The sequence below is a fragment of the Panthera onca genome, chromosome X (genome assembly GCF_046562875.1).
Source record: "Panthera onca isolate mPanOnc1 chromosome X, mPanOnc1 haplotype 2, whole genome shotgun sequence".
Taxonomy (NCBI): domain Eukaryota; kingdom Metazoa; phylum Chordata; class Mammalia; order Carnivora; family Felidae; genus Panthera; species Panthera onca.
In genome coordinates, this window is record NC_138357.1 from 115,898,222 (window position 1) to 115,914,006 (window position 15,785).

Here is a 15,785-nt window from a genome sequence, read left to right on the forward strand (position 1 = left end):
GTGGTCATAGGACCAGCTCATGAATGATCCTAAAGCTATGGCTTGTGCCTGATAACCAAAATCACCGGTCATTCATTCCCTTTAAGTAAGTCAACAGTACTTACACACCAGGCACTGGGTGGAATGTCAAGGATGTAACAGTGAGCCAAGTTAAAACGGCCCCTGCCCTCTAAGACACATGGTCTACAGGGGAAGAGAGTCCAGGTCAAGAGCTAGACCATACCAGCCCGTGGGGTAAGAAGTCTAATGAAAGCACACGGGTAGTGACAAGACCGCAGGGTAGGAGGCAGGAGAGGTGAGCAACCCACACACGGCTGGGGGTTAGGAAAAGTCTTCACAGAAAAAAAAAAAAAAGCTAAAGCCTGAAGTCCTTGGTAATGCATAAGGATTTCTGCACCCTCCCCTCTGTCCTCTGGGGAAGCTGCTTACTTGCAATGATCAGTTTTTACTACATGAAACTGTCCAGAGTTGCATCTGCCCCAGATAAAAGACTGACTCGAACCAGAAAATCACGTAACCATGTGGCTTAATTAGACACGGTGATCAAAGAGCCACATGGCTCATTGGTTCTGCTTTTTCACAGCCTACCGTTCAACGCCAGCAATGTGTGCTCTGCGCATTCCATTCCTCCTTAAGATTTGTAAAATGTGCGTAAGGAGAGGATTGATTCTCCGCTACATGTATAAGAATCTCAGTTAGGACAGGCTAACTTGTGTAACAGACAGCCCTCAACTCTCACCGGCTTTGCATAACCAAGTTCAATGTCTCGCTTCCGTCACACCTAAGGCAGTTCAGCTGAAATGCTCTGCTCCACGCAGTCATTCAGGGAAGCGGACCCTTTCTTGTGTTCTCACCATTCCGCAGCAGCTTGGGGTCCTCTACCAGAGAGTCTGTACCTAGCTAACGGGCAGAGGAAGAGAAAGGGTGTGGATCGGTTACTGTTGCTCGTAACTCAGTCACAGGGTTCCATCTAACTACAGGGAATGCTGGGAAATCGAGTCTACCTGTGTGTATGGGAAGAAAAGAAAACGGGGTTGGGTGAACACCTCGCGTTGTCTCTGCCACAAGCACACTTCACCGTGAGCTAAAGTACACGAGGGGTCACTCCACGAACAATTAAACCATGAGCTAAGTCTTAAATACCTGACTGTCGTTTTCCGTGGGTGAGTTAATCCTACATAAAATCTAGTGAAAGCATTCTCTTTTCCAGGGACAATCAGAAACAGTTACTGATTGAGGAAAATAATTTCTCTATCTAACGCCCATGATGTAACTCTGAAAGTATATAAAATTAGTAGAAGAAACTCATACTTGGCCATATTCTCAAGAGCATACCTGATACTGTGTCTAATCACGTACTCAAGGGATATTTGTTAAATGTGTCAAGCCAAATTTAAGCCTGCGTGTTACACGTCTATATTCCAAAGTGAACACGGGTAAAGCCATAATTTTTCTTGCCCATTGGAAAAAAAAAACCCCAGCACAAATAAACACGCTTAAATATGTATGGTTCTCTGAAGGTATTTATTTGTGCTTAGAGAAATAAAAGTTTGCAGAGGGCCTTGCAATTTTCTGATAAAAGTTGCTCTCTAAGCACAACGCATTATTTGATTTGTCTGAACGAAATCATGGAGCAAGGTGAAAGAAAGACTGGAGACGTTGGGAAGAAGCCAAGAATTAACGATGTGGATTTGGCGGCACTGTGCTAACTTCAAAAGTAATAATGATTAAATATACGGAGTCCTTATATATCATCGATTCCTAAACAAAGCCAAGAAAACAGATAGTTCCAAGGGCAAGAAATGTGTCAGCACCACACTGTCACAGATCACAAATCCAGACCACCCTCGGGATGGTTATTTGGATACGTAATGAAATAATTGACAAAAGCCATTCTGAGGGCCGGGACTCAAATGTGTCAGCAGATCTGGACGTCTACAGTTCATGCAGCTTTAGTAGCGCTGAGGACTGCACACATTTTTCACATTAGGGAACAGATGGAAGCTGTAATTCCCGCCATAGCTGAAGGATGCCTTGCACCCAACAGCAGCAGATAATAAGCTCATTTGGGGAGAAAGTTGCCATTTCCATCCCGGAGCTCAGTGAACTGCTTCTGAACCAGTCGTCCAACTGCGGACAGCACGCTTCCCGGAGCGGGGGATGGGGGGGGGGGCGCACCTGTTTCAAAACCCTTAGGGGCTAGAGGCATTTCGGTTTCCCCTGAGGCCTCAAATCTCACATCAGAGCCAGCCACGCGACCGGGCCTCGCCCTCACAGAATTCTGGGGACAGCAATTTCTAAGCTCAGTTTCCTATTAGAAATAAGTAATGCTGAATGCTTTCACAGCTTTGCATGAGACACGGGCGGCTAGATACCGGGTTAAGTGACACACCTCATTTTCATTTGTTCCAGAACATTCTTGCCCTAAACTTCTCAAGCTTTAAATTGGTCTCTGGGGTGCCATCCAATGGGAAACTTGCAGGAAGGGGAAAAATACATTCAACTATTTTGGATGTGGGAAATATGCTCTTTGGCTGAGAAAGACGTTTTCCACATATTTGATCACTCAAAAGCCGTTAAGCACTGAAACTTCAAATATGTTCGAATCTGATAAAAGCATCTAAAAGCGTGTCACCCCAGCGCTGCAGACAATAAAACATTCAATTGATACAGGTGCTGTCAGACGCTGGTGTAGACCTTGACTACAGAAGGAAGCACGGATCAGTGTGGCCGTGTGGGGAGCAGCTGCTGTGTAGATGGACCCCCCAATCCACAGTCCAACCTGGCCAACAAGCCTGGGAATTACACGGGTCATTTCATCCCTGGATTTTCACATGCTTCCTCAACAGAAGCCTATTATTACCTTTTGTGGCAGCCCAGGAGGCCAGCAGCAGGCCCCGATTTCACAAAGAACTTGCTGGCAAGGCTGGCTAGCTGGACTTGTCTAAATACTCTCTCGACCACACCTTCCCCCTTAAAAAAATGTTTTTAATGTTTATTTATTTTTGAGAGAGAGAGAGTACAAGCAGGGGAGGGGCAGAGAGAGAGGGAGACACAGAAACCGAAGCAGGCTCCAGGCTCTGAGCTGTCAGCACAGAGCCCGGCGCGGGGCTCGAACTCACGAGAGCCGTGAGATCATGACCTGAGCCGAAGTCAGACGCTTAACTGACTGAGCCACCCAGGCGCCCCACATCCTCCCCCTTTTTAAAAACTGATGTGTAGGAGCAGGTGAGTAAGCTAAGTGATCTTGAGAAATCTTTGTTACCCTAGGGCTACGAGTCCTGAAGAGGTAGCCACTGGCCACATATGACTACTGAGCATTTAAAAGAGACTAGTGTGATCGAGGAATGGAACTTTAAACTTTTACCTACTTTTAATTAGTTTGAAGTTAAATTGAAAAGCTGTTTGTTAAATCCAGTTGTTGGAAAAAATTTTAACACCTCTGGAGGAATGCAGATGTGTGAATCCACTTTTTCAACAATAAATTTTATAAGCTCTGAACCCAGCCCAAGTATTTCTGATGAAAATTTAACATTTAATTTACCACCAAAACCAAGAATATGAAAATTATTAATTTGTATTGGCCATATCCTGACATGGTGAGAGTTTAGATATGCTGGGCTAAATAAAATATATTATTAAAATTAATATCACTTCCTTTGCTCTTTAAATTTGAGCACTAGAAAATTTTAAATTGTACGTGTGGCTCGAATTGTTTTCCCATGGGACAGTGCTACTTAAGAGTGAAAAGTCTCGGGGCGCCTGGGTGGCTGAGTCGGTTAAGTGTCTGACTCTGGCTCAGGTCATGATCTCGCGGTTCGCGAGTTCAAGCCCCGCACCGGGCTCTGTGCTGACAGCTCAGAGCCTGGAGCCTGCTTCGGATTCTGTGTCTCCCTCTCTCTCTGCCCCTCCTCCACTCATGCGCTCTCTCTCTCTCTCTCTCTCTCTCTCTCTCAAAAATAAATAAGAATTAAAAATAAAAGAGTGAAAAGTCTCACACACCCAGGCGTCATCTACCTGCCTGCCACGTTCCCACCACAGATGCCCATATATACAAACCCCCATGTATAAAGTAACAAATGGCAACTGAGCATCTAGCACCAAGATCTGTGAAGAAATGGCATCACCCAGCCACAGAGGATTGTGACAGAAGCTATAGTGTCCCTGACTTGACTTGTCCTTTGAAGGACTTGGGACAAATGAATTCTTCTATTGTCATGACAGCAGTGGATGCTGACCTCCCGTCACCTCCAACACCGGGGTACCATTTGCCCACTCAGTTCATTTACTGAGCTCTTCTTTGGGCCAGGCCCCCTGCTAGGTGCGATAGCCGGGCCCGGAGACCGTTCCTGGGCTCAAGGGGCTTCCAGTCCAGCTGCATCCATGCACATAATTGACTACCTAGATTGTTTCCTCGTTAGCTAATCGTTTCAGGCTGAAATACACACTGAAACTGAGCTCGCGACAAAGGGCTCCAGAAGCAGAGGGCAAAGAGTGATGAGCTCGATCTCTGGAGATCAGGGTGGGCTTTCCATGCGGTAGCATGTAAGACGTACATGATAGACAAGGACGATTTATCAGTGGGGAAGGGAGAGGAGGCACTGCCCATGATGGAAGTAGCCGGAGCCAAGGGAAATGTGGGCAAGCACATGGTGTGCTCTGGGAACGGTGAGGGGGTAAAGGGAGAGGAGTCCTGACAGATGAGGCCAGAAAGGTGAGGCTGGTCTCTCCAAAGAGACCACACGATGAACTGGGAATACCAAATGAATCCCCTGGGACCAGCCTGGTTTTTGGTGACCAGCTCACGGAGACTGTGGCACTTGTCCAAGCCAGAAATGGCAAGAGCTCGCCCTGGGATGGGGCGAGGGGCGGGCGGCGCGGAAGTTTCAGAGAGGGCGCAGGTGCAAAGGGCCCAGAGGAGGAACATCAGGCTGCCAGGGCTGAGAAGGGAAGAGAAGACGGAAGTAATGGTGGTGTCTTCAGGCAAGATTAGGGAACACGGGAGGAAGAACAGATTGGACGTGTTACGGGGTGTAAAAACTCAGCACTGCAAACTCTTTGGAAGAAAGCCTGGATGAACACAGACACTGATAACAGCGCTCCAGACCCCGGGACCCACTCTACAGCCTAGCGCTGTACTTGGCTGCTACAGAAAACCGTTATCACACAATGGGGAGGGGAAATTGCCAAGGGGGGAAATTTTTCATTTTGGGATTTCCTGAGTTAATTTTCCGACATGAGGGAGCATGAGCGTAGATGGTTGACACACTTCATGTGAAACTTTGGAAATGAAACAAACACATAGCGAGTGTGGGTGCTCCAGTCCTGACAACACACCTATAATCAGTTGAAAGTCAAAGCTGTGCCCTTGGAAAATGTAACCCGCTGTGATGAAAGGATTATGTCATTTTTGCAGGGTCCAAATTAGCAGACGGTTTGCTCGTACAAGTGGAGCAGACACCAGCACCCCCCCCCCCCAGCAGCCCACCCCCACAGCAACGGGAGCTCGGGTTTCAAAAGCGCGCTTTTTTGCCGGGCCCTCGGGCTGAGGTTCTGTGGTTTCAGATTGGTTTTGGCTTCAAGCAAAGGCAAGTCCTTGCTTTTTGCTCTCTGAACTAATTCCAGCATGTACGGCTGGAGCCTCGTGGCCCCTTTTCTGCTGACCATGTGGGAAGCTTCAAAGTCTCTCAGATGTGATTATTTGTTCTGTCAACAGCTCCAAGCCTCTGAAAAGTGAGGGCCATTGCTTCTAGCTATCACTTATCCTCTCTCCCCTTATCACTTCTCAACAACGCGGACCTTCTTCTGGAGACCGCGCGGCGTTCTAACACTACCTCCCCGCCCCAATCGATACTAAGTGATACCAGGTGTCTCTTGATCTCACAAGAACAAACCAAACACTATGTTCCTGTTCCCACCCCCCAAAGAAAGCGCACACTGAGCGAAGTAGGCTCACAAGCAGATTAACCACAAACCCACTAATTAATTCCACCTCACAGGAGCTGATGCATCTGACGCTTCCTTGTACTTTACCCGTTAGTTTCAGTTGTCTTCGCTAGACTCCATCGGTCAGAAATTTCCAGTCGACCATTATCCAAAGTGCAAATCCCTTAGAGTCTCACTGCGTGCACTCTTCAGTATTTATCCCGCTGCCACAGTGGATTGAAACTATGTCTTTAACAGTCCGTCTTGAGAGGAACCAAATGAAGCGAAGGTACTGCGGAGGGGAAGGGCCATTCTCTTACGGGAAATTAGGACACCGGAAGTGGAAGTGTGCTCGAAAGGTGGAAGCAGATGGAAGTCAGACGCCAAGGACTGTTTCTCCCCTGCGGGTGCCGTTTCAGAAACTGTTTCTCAGGTCAAGAAAGGGGGCTGAAAAATGCTGCTTTCATCACAGGTAAAGTTGGAAGCAAAGAGCTCTCGTTCAAAACGTTGTGACAATCAGAACAAGTGGAGGGTCTAAAGGAAATGGAGCCAGGCCCCCAAATATACTGAATCTGGGGGAGTTCAGTAAAAAGGCCCTTCAGATCGTGACCCCCGCACCCGGAAGGTCTGCAACACCGCGGCGCAGGCAGACACCGAGGGCCCGCCGCTCGCCGCCCTTTAGTGCCCGTGCTGTTGGTTCCGCAGCACTACCGTGAGGTGTGCGGGGACAGCCACGCCCACCGTGGTTACTTCTGAACTAGAATCAGTCACTGCCTTTCTACAGCACACGGATTATACACAGCCAGACAAGGGGACGCAATCCAGTTTGGGAGAGAAGGCAGGCGCTGGGGAAGAAAATGACTTGCAAGGCTGTGTTTGAGGGCAGCCAAGGGAGCGGGACAGGCAGTTAGGGCTACAATTTACGGAGAGACCACTTCCAGCTGTGGAAGCCAGGGCTAGCCTAGAGAAACAGAATGTCCATGGGCAGAGAGAAGAGGAAGGCTCACGGAGCATGGGAAACCAAGGCCCAGAAATGGGGATGACCCAAGGCATTTCCAGGGTGCAGTGGAGAACAGCATGAAATCTGGGCACAAAGTAATACAGCTGTTTTCCCACCGGCAAAATGGGGATAGTGACGGCCTTCGTTGTTGGAGTGCTGGGAGGATTAAATGTGACAACGTGTAACAAGTGCTTTGCGAGGGTCTGGCACAGGAAAAAAAAAAAAAAAAGCCCATTTGGGGTCAGTGGGACAGTGGAGCCCAGAAGGCTGGGAGAGCTGCCTCTAAGGAAGACCTGTTAAAGACTCGGCTGGATGAGGATGAAAAGGACAGGGACCACCAAAGGTGACTCTGGAATCTGGGGTCTGGAAAGTGGGGGCGCGGAGGGATGATTGGCAGAACCTGAGGGAGGGGGCAGGAGAGGACAGGTCTCAAGCACGCGGTGCTCAAAGTGCCAGAAAGCCATGTCTATTTCAACAACACGAACAACCCCATTTTCACTAAAAAGCACCTACAATTCCTGGGGAAATATGCAAGGTAAACGTGGTGTCTGAATCCATCAGATTCGATTTCCTGCTTGCTACGTGTTCCACGTAGGTGAGGCTGGGTAGTTTGGAAAAACCATGTTGTATGTTTGAAATCTTTCATAATAGAAGGCTGGTGGGCGGCAATCCTACAAGAAACTGTTGTTGAATCTGACCAAAACATGCACTTACGCTTCCTGGAATGTTAAATTCTAGTTTACATCAAACGCACAGAATCCGAACAGCAACTGAGATTTACCTCATTTGTTTCCCTGACGGTTCTCTATCTAACTGGCTGTGTCTATACTCGTCGAGAACACACAAATCTTCCAAGGGTCCTGGCTTGATGGCTGGGGAGTCTGGATTTGAAAAGCCTGGCTTTCACTCCCAAGGAGACACACGCTCTACACATTCGGACAGAAACAAAGAGAAGCGCTCTCTGCTGGTAAAATAATAGTTCTGAACTTAACCTTACCTCCTAACAACTCACTTTCTTCTATCTGGGTATGGATAACTTGGCTCTTGTTAGTTTGCTGAAAATATTGAAAGTTTGAGAATTCTGCCCCACAGTCTTCCCTAAATTCCCAATGAATGGGAATGTAAATGGAACTAACATTGCTAGCCAACGTCATTACAAAAAAGCCAGTCAAGCTTCTATTAAGTTAAAAAAGAAACTTTAAAAAATGTTTCTTTCTGATAGTTCTTCCCCTCAACTTAAATTTTTTTTTAATGTTTATTTTTGAGAGAGAGAGAGAAAGAGAGAGAAAGAGAGAGAAAGAGAGAGAAAGAGAGAGAGAGAGAGAGACAGAGTGCAAGCAAGGGAGAGGCAGAGAGGGAGACACAGAATCTGAAGCAGGCTCTAGGCTCTTAGCTGTCAGCACAGAGTCCGATGCAGGGCTTGAACTCACAAACGGCAAGATCATGACCCGAGACGAAGTCGATCGAAGTCATATGCTTAACCGACTGAGCCACCCAGGTGCCCCTCAATATTTTTTGTTTTAAACCAGGGAATCAGACGATATATTTTAGCAATGGAAGGGCTAAAATCCATGAGCTATGAAAGAACACAGTTTGCCCACTGAGCTAAGTCCCCGGGAGCCTCACTGCAGGCGCAGCCTTGAGACTAAGCACAGGTGAGATGCCTCTAGAAGAAGGAAAAGGAAAATGGAGGGTGGGAAGGAATCCAACAAATTTGTGCGGATTTCCCCCTCCCCTCTATTGTGTTCACCGGCTTCCCCCATATAAATGGAAGTCTGGAATTAGTTCTTAAATCTGACAATGTGCCTAATGACAGGATATGGTTTGAGATCAAATAACCAACCAAAACAAGGGGTCTGTTTCACCTCAGCCACTCAGCATTTTGCTTTTATCTCCCCTATTTGTTTCACGATAACTTTCAAAGGAGTTGACTGATTCTGATCAAATGTGGGGCATGGCTAAAGGGTTTCAAGATACATCTTAAGCTCAATTTGTGGTTCCGCCAGCCATCCTGAAACAAAACAGTAGCCAGTAAAAGTTTCTAAATGGGCAAATCTGCTGTAATCTTTAGCAGACTTCATCCAAGTTCATACATGAGCAGTGGTTACAGATCTATGTGATTCTGCGGAGTGGGGTTTACAGATCACAAACCCACAAAGGTATCTAAATTCACTGCATACAATGACTTCTCACAGCCTTCCACAGGCAAGTGTTATCTCTGCCTAGGCAAGGGGGGATAAAAGCCTTAATAAAGGGGGACAAAGTTACATTACTTTGGCTACATCCTGTGAATGATTCATGAAACAAATGGTTCAAGAGATGTAGAATCCAACCCAATAGAAACAAGTAAAGCTCCAGTAGCTAAATCTCTGTCGTCGAAACAGGACCTTCAAGAAGCAGTGCGGCCACGAATTGATAAATCTGGATGTTAGAGGGTAAATTGTTCAGCCTGATATTGGAATGAAGCCTTTATCATTATCATGGTGGCACCAAAGGATGGCTTGGAGGGGTATTAATCCCTCCAGATGTCCATCAGACTCCCACCAAAAACCACCCAAAATGAACAAATAAGAATTCTGCCTCCTTAAACTCATTTAAGTATCCTTTTCAATGAGAACAAAGTGGGTAGCTACACATGTTCATTAATCATGCTTGTTTTGTTTCATTGTGTGTTAATTAGTCCTGGGCAGCCGATGACATCACTCATGCTGCAAGTATTGTGTTTTGGTAATATTCTTGTAATGATTTGTTTTATTTTATACTTGTTCTTTTTTCCTTGCCCCACTTTTATAGAACTGTTTTGTACAATTCAGCTAAAAGCAACGTGCTTCCTGTGCAATCCAGCTTCCACAGGAGCCCCCTTGCAGCCAGGCGGTTGCTTAGGTAAGAAACTCTGCAGTCAGCATGGGTGTTGGATTACCTGATGGTGTAACAAATAAGGAAAGTCAATTGAATGGAACTGATCATTAACAACTCAGAAAGAACCGAAAGAAAGAAGGCTCATATGCCCACCTGTAGGGCTGGAATAATATGCTCATGGATTTCCAACTATCTTCTGGGACAAGCACCTCCAAAATCTCCTGCCCAGAGTGATACATCCCATTTCCACCCAAGGCTACTGCCTCTTAGTTAAGAAGGTCCGCTGAGCTAGAACCCTCAGAATCAAGCTCATCTCCTCCCTGTCTTCCAAACCTGGTAACTAACTAGTAATGGACCCTACCTCATGGTGCCTCTCATCTCCAACCATTCCTTTCGTTCCATTGCCTCAGCTACTGCCATAGGCCAATGGTCCTCTTAACTCTCATGATAACTGTTCCCACCTTGCTGGTTTCCCTGACACCGGTCCATTTCTCCCCTCCGGTCACTCCGCCACGTGGCTATAAATGTCATCTTCCTCCAGATCAAACCCCGCTATCAGTTACATGCTAAAATCAACTTGATTGGCTCCCTGTTGCTTATAGAATTAAGTCTACTTCTGGCATGGCATTCAAGGCACTTGAGAATGACACCCACAGAGATCCCCCCACTTCATCTCCTGTCAGACTCATTTCGACCATCACTACCCAAAGTCTGTGCTCCAAACACATGACACTTGTCATTCCTCTCTGTGGCATGGCACACCTTGTGGCTTTACTGCACCCTCTGCCTAGAATGCCCCGTGTCTTAGTGAACTTCTACTCATCTTTCAAGACCCAGATCAGATATAATTTTCTTCTTCAAATTTCCCTTGTATCCCCATGTCAAAGAATGACATCCTCCTCTGGCCTCCCACATAAGGTATTTGTCTGCGTATCTGTCTCCCTCACCGTCTGACTCAATTTGGTGTTAAATCAATAAAGGGATGGCTAAGCGCTTTCTCATGGAAATAATTTCATTTCCTGCAGGCCTGCCACAGCCACAATATTCAGGGGTGATATTCAAAATATTTAACAGCTGTATACCATGGGCACTGACCAGTCAAACGGATTCCTGGCTGGGCCAGCGCATCCCAACTCATCAACCTTGCCCGCGCAAAAGCCAGGACTTCTAGACAAGAGTGTTCCATATGTGATCCAGTCTTTAAAAACTGCTCAAGTTTCAAGTTCATTAGGTCAGCTAGGGCCTGAGGCTTTGGGTATTGTTTGTTAAATCCTTCAGGATCCAAGACATTACCCTGAGGATAGACAGCAGACTGAAAAAAAAAAAAAAAAGTTACTATCATAATTATTTTTACAAAGACGGGAGACAAGAAGGTGAACAGTAGCTAATTGTGAGATTGCTTTGTACCCATGAGGGCTTCAATGCGTGCGTGCGTGCGCGCGCGCGCACACACACACACACACACAAACTTATATCCCAAAAAAGTCTCTTCATTGTCTCTGTAGTCACAGTAAGCCATACAAAGCGGGCTTTCATTTATGTCTCCCTCTCTCTGCAAAGCCAGGCCAGAGAGTAAAAGATATCTTAATGTTCTCTTTCAAGGCTGCTGAGATTTAGAAACAAGGATTGGTACGATGCTACAATATCGACCTTTCTTTTACTCCCCTCCTGCCCTTTCTCTTACCTCCTACTTGCATGTAAAAAAAAAAAAAAGATATTTAAGCAGCTCCTGTTTTACTTAGCTACCTGGAAATGTGTTCAAAGTAAGTAGTAGTGGGAAGAAATTCAACTCTGAAGAGATAGACTGAATTTGGGGTTTTGTGGCCCATGTTCATGGATTTAGGTTTTAATCCAACCGGGCACATTTGAAAGCTGCAGCACTGGCCACCTATTCAAACTTTTCCTAGTGAAATTTAGGAACTTAGAATAATCTGGACCACACTGGGGAAGAGGGTGCTTGATGTCATGTATAGGGTAGGAAAGTTCTAGGGCTATATAATCTGCTACAGAAGCCACTGTCACATGTGGCTGCTTATATTGAAATTTTAGTTCATTGGGGCGCCTGGGTGGCTCAGTCGGTTAAGCGGCCGACTTTGGCTCAGGTTGCGATCTCACGGTCTGTGAGTTCAAGCCCCGCGTCGGGCTCTGTGCTGATGGCTCAGAGCCTGGAGCCTGCTTCCGATTCTGTGTCTCCCTCTCTCTCTGACCCTCCCCCATTCATGCTCTGTCTCTCTCTGTCTCAAAAATAAATAAACGTTAAAAAAAATTTTTTTTAATAAAAAAATAAAAATTAAAAAAAAAAAGAAATTTTAGTTCATTAAAATTAAGTACAATTTAAAAGTCAGTTCCTTACACCAGCAACATTTCAAGTGCTCCATAGCCACATATAGCTAGGGGCTACCCTATTGAACAGCACAGTTATAGAACACTTCCGTCATCACAGACAGTTCTATTGGGCAGTATTATCAGTGATTTGACTTTGTTTGGCCCGGGGGGTGGGAGTGGGGGAGAGTCATGCTGAGAAACAGAAAACTCCTTATCAGGGAGGAGTAACCGAAAATTCTGGAACATGTCTCCTTCCTCCTCTTTCTCTGCTTTTCTATTTATTTCCCTATCCCTGATTCTCCCCTTCCTTGCTTTGTGGATCAGGACACACACCAGAATGGAAACTCCTCACAGGCAGGCAGTTGGGGCCCTGTGGTTCAATGTCGTATCCTTCACAGCCACTGGAGCGCTTAAGAGCCGGTGCCTAGTGAGTGCTTGGTGGATGAATGGCCCCAACGGGGTGTGTGTCTCCATTTTCTGCTACAAGGCGGAACGCTAAAACGTCCTCCACTTCTTGCTCGGTTGGTGGTAAGCTGTTCTCTGGATCCACCATGCACATCCAGGACACTCGAACGGCGTCAGCCCTCCACTCCCCGAGGCCGGGCAAAATCCCGTCTTCGCGAGGAGACTCAGAGAGGCGGTCTGCCATAGGGGTTGAAAACTCAGCTCTCGGGGCGTGAACACTGGCTCTGTCCCTTATGAACTGTGTGGCCCTGGGGAAGTCATTCAACCTGCTCTGTGCCTCAGTTGCCTCACCTTGAAGATGAAGATAATAAATCATAGTCCCTACCTCATAGGGCTGTTTACCTGTCAGTACACGCAAAGCACTCGGAGCAGCTCCGGGCTCATGAGAAGCACTCGATAAATAGCTGTCGAACTCTTCCTGCCAAGTCCATCCTGCTCAAGGAGGAGTCTCACCACGAACCGTGGCCAGCGAGCCCACTAACAGCAGCAGAACGGACTACACCCAATGAAATGAAACGCGGAAAATCTGCTCCAGCCGTCTGAAGCATGGATGTCAGGACGCTTCCGGGAATGCGAGGAATTTGAGGGATTTAAAAGCAGAATGACCAACCCCACCAATGGGAAACATACAACTTTTGGAAAACTTGAGAGTGGAAATCCTTTTCGGCCCCTCCAGCTGGTCACTTCTGTTCGAGAAAGAGAAATCAACAGGATTGTTTTTAATGGAAGCGGACCTTGACTAGCTTCCAATGACGGAGAGAGGACTCTCCATGAACTGGGATTTGAAAGGCCAGACCAGCATGGGTCCTGCAACTGGCCGGTTAGACAACATGTCACGTCAGCTCCGCAAAGCGTGGAACCACCACCGGCCAGAAGGGCAGCTTGGGGCATCCCTCCTCCGCTGGGGGTCCTTACAGGAGCCCACTCGCTGTCTAGGGGCCCCCTAAGTGGCAGCCTAGGTGCAAACAGACAAGATGCACATCAGAGAGTACAGGACCCGTCCTGGCTGAGAAGCCTCCTGCCCCACAGGAGCTAACATCTCTTGTGACCAACTGCCGTCTCCAGGGGCCCCATAACGGACATGCCAGTACCCAGAGTCCCACACTCAGGGAACCCCAAGGCTGTGGCTTCCTGCCAGGTGTTTAGACTCATTTACAATGCTGCTGCACCAGAAGCAATTTAACAGTTGGGTCATTTTTACTATAAGCAATATTGCCTGGTAACACAGCTGACATTCCACCTCCACCAGGTTTCCAGGGCAACAGAGCTGGAAAGTTAACACAAGGACAGATTTCCACAGAGAAGGGGAAGGGGTGATGTTAACCCTTTACCCACACGCTAGCAGTGACCAACTCTTCCGTGGAAGCACGCCTGCCCGGCCCTGCGAGTTGAACGCAGGGACGGGATGGAATGCCGAGAGGCTAGACGCCAACCCGGGCCTGAAGGCACAAAGCGGCCATTGCAAACCCTAACGGGAATGGGGCCTCCTTGGCAATGAATGATCAGGACCGGGGTAGGGCTAAGTGTGCGAGGGAAAGGCCGAGAGGTCTTTGGGACTCTTCATGCTACAGGTGTCGGGATGGCTGACCCATGGTGACGAAGCGTCATGAGTCACGCTCCTGGGAAAACGTCACGGACCCCAAAGAAAGAGAAGGAAATCTAAGTTAACCGGGCTATTCGCTGATCTGCAGTTCAGGGTCTTCAGACAGGCTCTTTACCTACTTTGCGGACTGGGCATTTGCTTGGAAGATACACTTCCCTAACCTCTGACACGGCGTCCTCATTTTGTTCTGTTCCAATAGGATACTCATAACGGACTGTGCACGCATGCACAGTTCCCAGTAAGCAAGCTGTTTTCTCTCTCACTCAAGAAAGCCTATCAAAATGGGATGAGAGCAAGGTTAGCTGTAGCCTTAAATCCACCCTAATTTATATTTAAAAGTCAAGCGTTCCCAAATGACCATCACTAATAACAAAGTACGTGAGGCTTACAACTTGAGCTCACAACTGACACGCTGATGTGTCACGATGTGCATCTAAGAACCAGTGGCAGTTGTATCAGCATAGGTGCAGAGAGAACAGCCCCTGTACTGGCCTCAAAGCCCGCCTCAAAATGTAACCAGACATGCTTTCGTCATTCTCAACGCGAACGGGGAGGCACCAGGCATCTCCCGCCCCAACCAAAATCACTCTTGAGGATTTCACTGAGGGGAGGCTACAGCTCTGGGATGCCCAGGGTGAGCCAGTTCTGATAGTTCTTCACATGATTTGGTCGTTTATCTAGTATAAGGGGTCCCAAACCTTCAGGATGCATTTTAAATCCTCATACGGCCCTAAGTCAAAGGGTAATCAGGATCAGCCGGTGCTTGGCTTAACTCAACTTTGGAGAAAGCATTCATGAATCCATTTGCTCAACAATCAAGTATCAAACACTTCTGCTAGATGCTGATGAGAGCGACCTCAAGGAGTCCTCCCGGAGTCCTGGCCTCAAGGAGTTCAAGACCTTGCTCGCTGATTCGTATACCTGATCACCCTCTCTCCCCAACTCCTTCCCCCTTTCCTCCCACTGAGAAGCCCCAGAAATTCTTTATTGCTGGAGGCACAGCCTGCCTGTGCTATAAAGGATCACCCTTACAGAAAATTGACTTTCTAAAATAGCATGTCCTGAAATATGTTTCATGGAATCCAAGACCCACATGTGTTAATAGAGCTCTATGGTCAAATGAATTTGGGAACTACCTCATGCAGAGAATCACAATGTATTTCAGGATATTAAAGGCTCTGATAGGTTCTGCAGTAAAGAAATGTGTGTGTGTGTGTGTGTGTGTGTGTGTGTGTACCTCATCCAGTTTTCTCAAACCTTTTTGACCACAGAAATGTATGTGTGTGACCTACTATTTCCCGAGGAACCTACATAGCTTGGGAAATGTTTTACTAAAGTGGTGGCACAGCACCCTTAACTTGTCTCCCATTTGATATAAGGATCTCATATTTGTACCCTATTTCTACCTTGATCAATAGCTTTTAACTCTATTGCTAAAAAATCATATTAACAATTCTTCATTATCAGGACACAAATATTGCCTAAGTGACGTTCTTAAGGTCCCAGAGTAGAATGATGTGGGATGGTGACAATAGGTCCTTGAAGAGGCAAATTCATGGCCTTTAAGGAGTCTACAGTCTTCAATGAGAGGTCACTGAAACCAGGCTG

General features: G+C 47.0%; 1 protein-coding gene across 2 annotated transcripts in view; it reads right to left on the reverse strand.

Moving 5' to 3' along the window:
* Positions 1-15,785, reverse strand: part of NHS (NHS actin remodeling regulator) — a 338,916-nt gene that overhangs the window by 115,121 nt on the left and 208,010 nt on the right. The gene's annotated exons all lie outside the window — the stretch shown is intronic.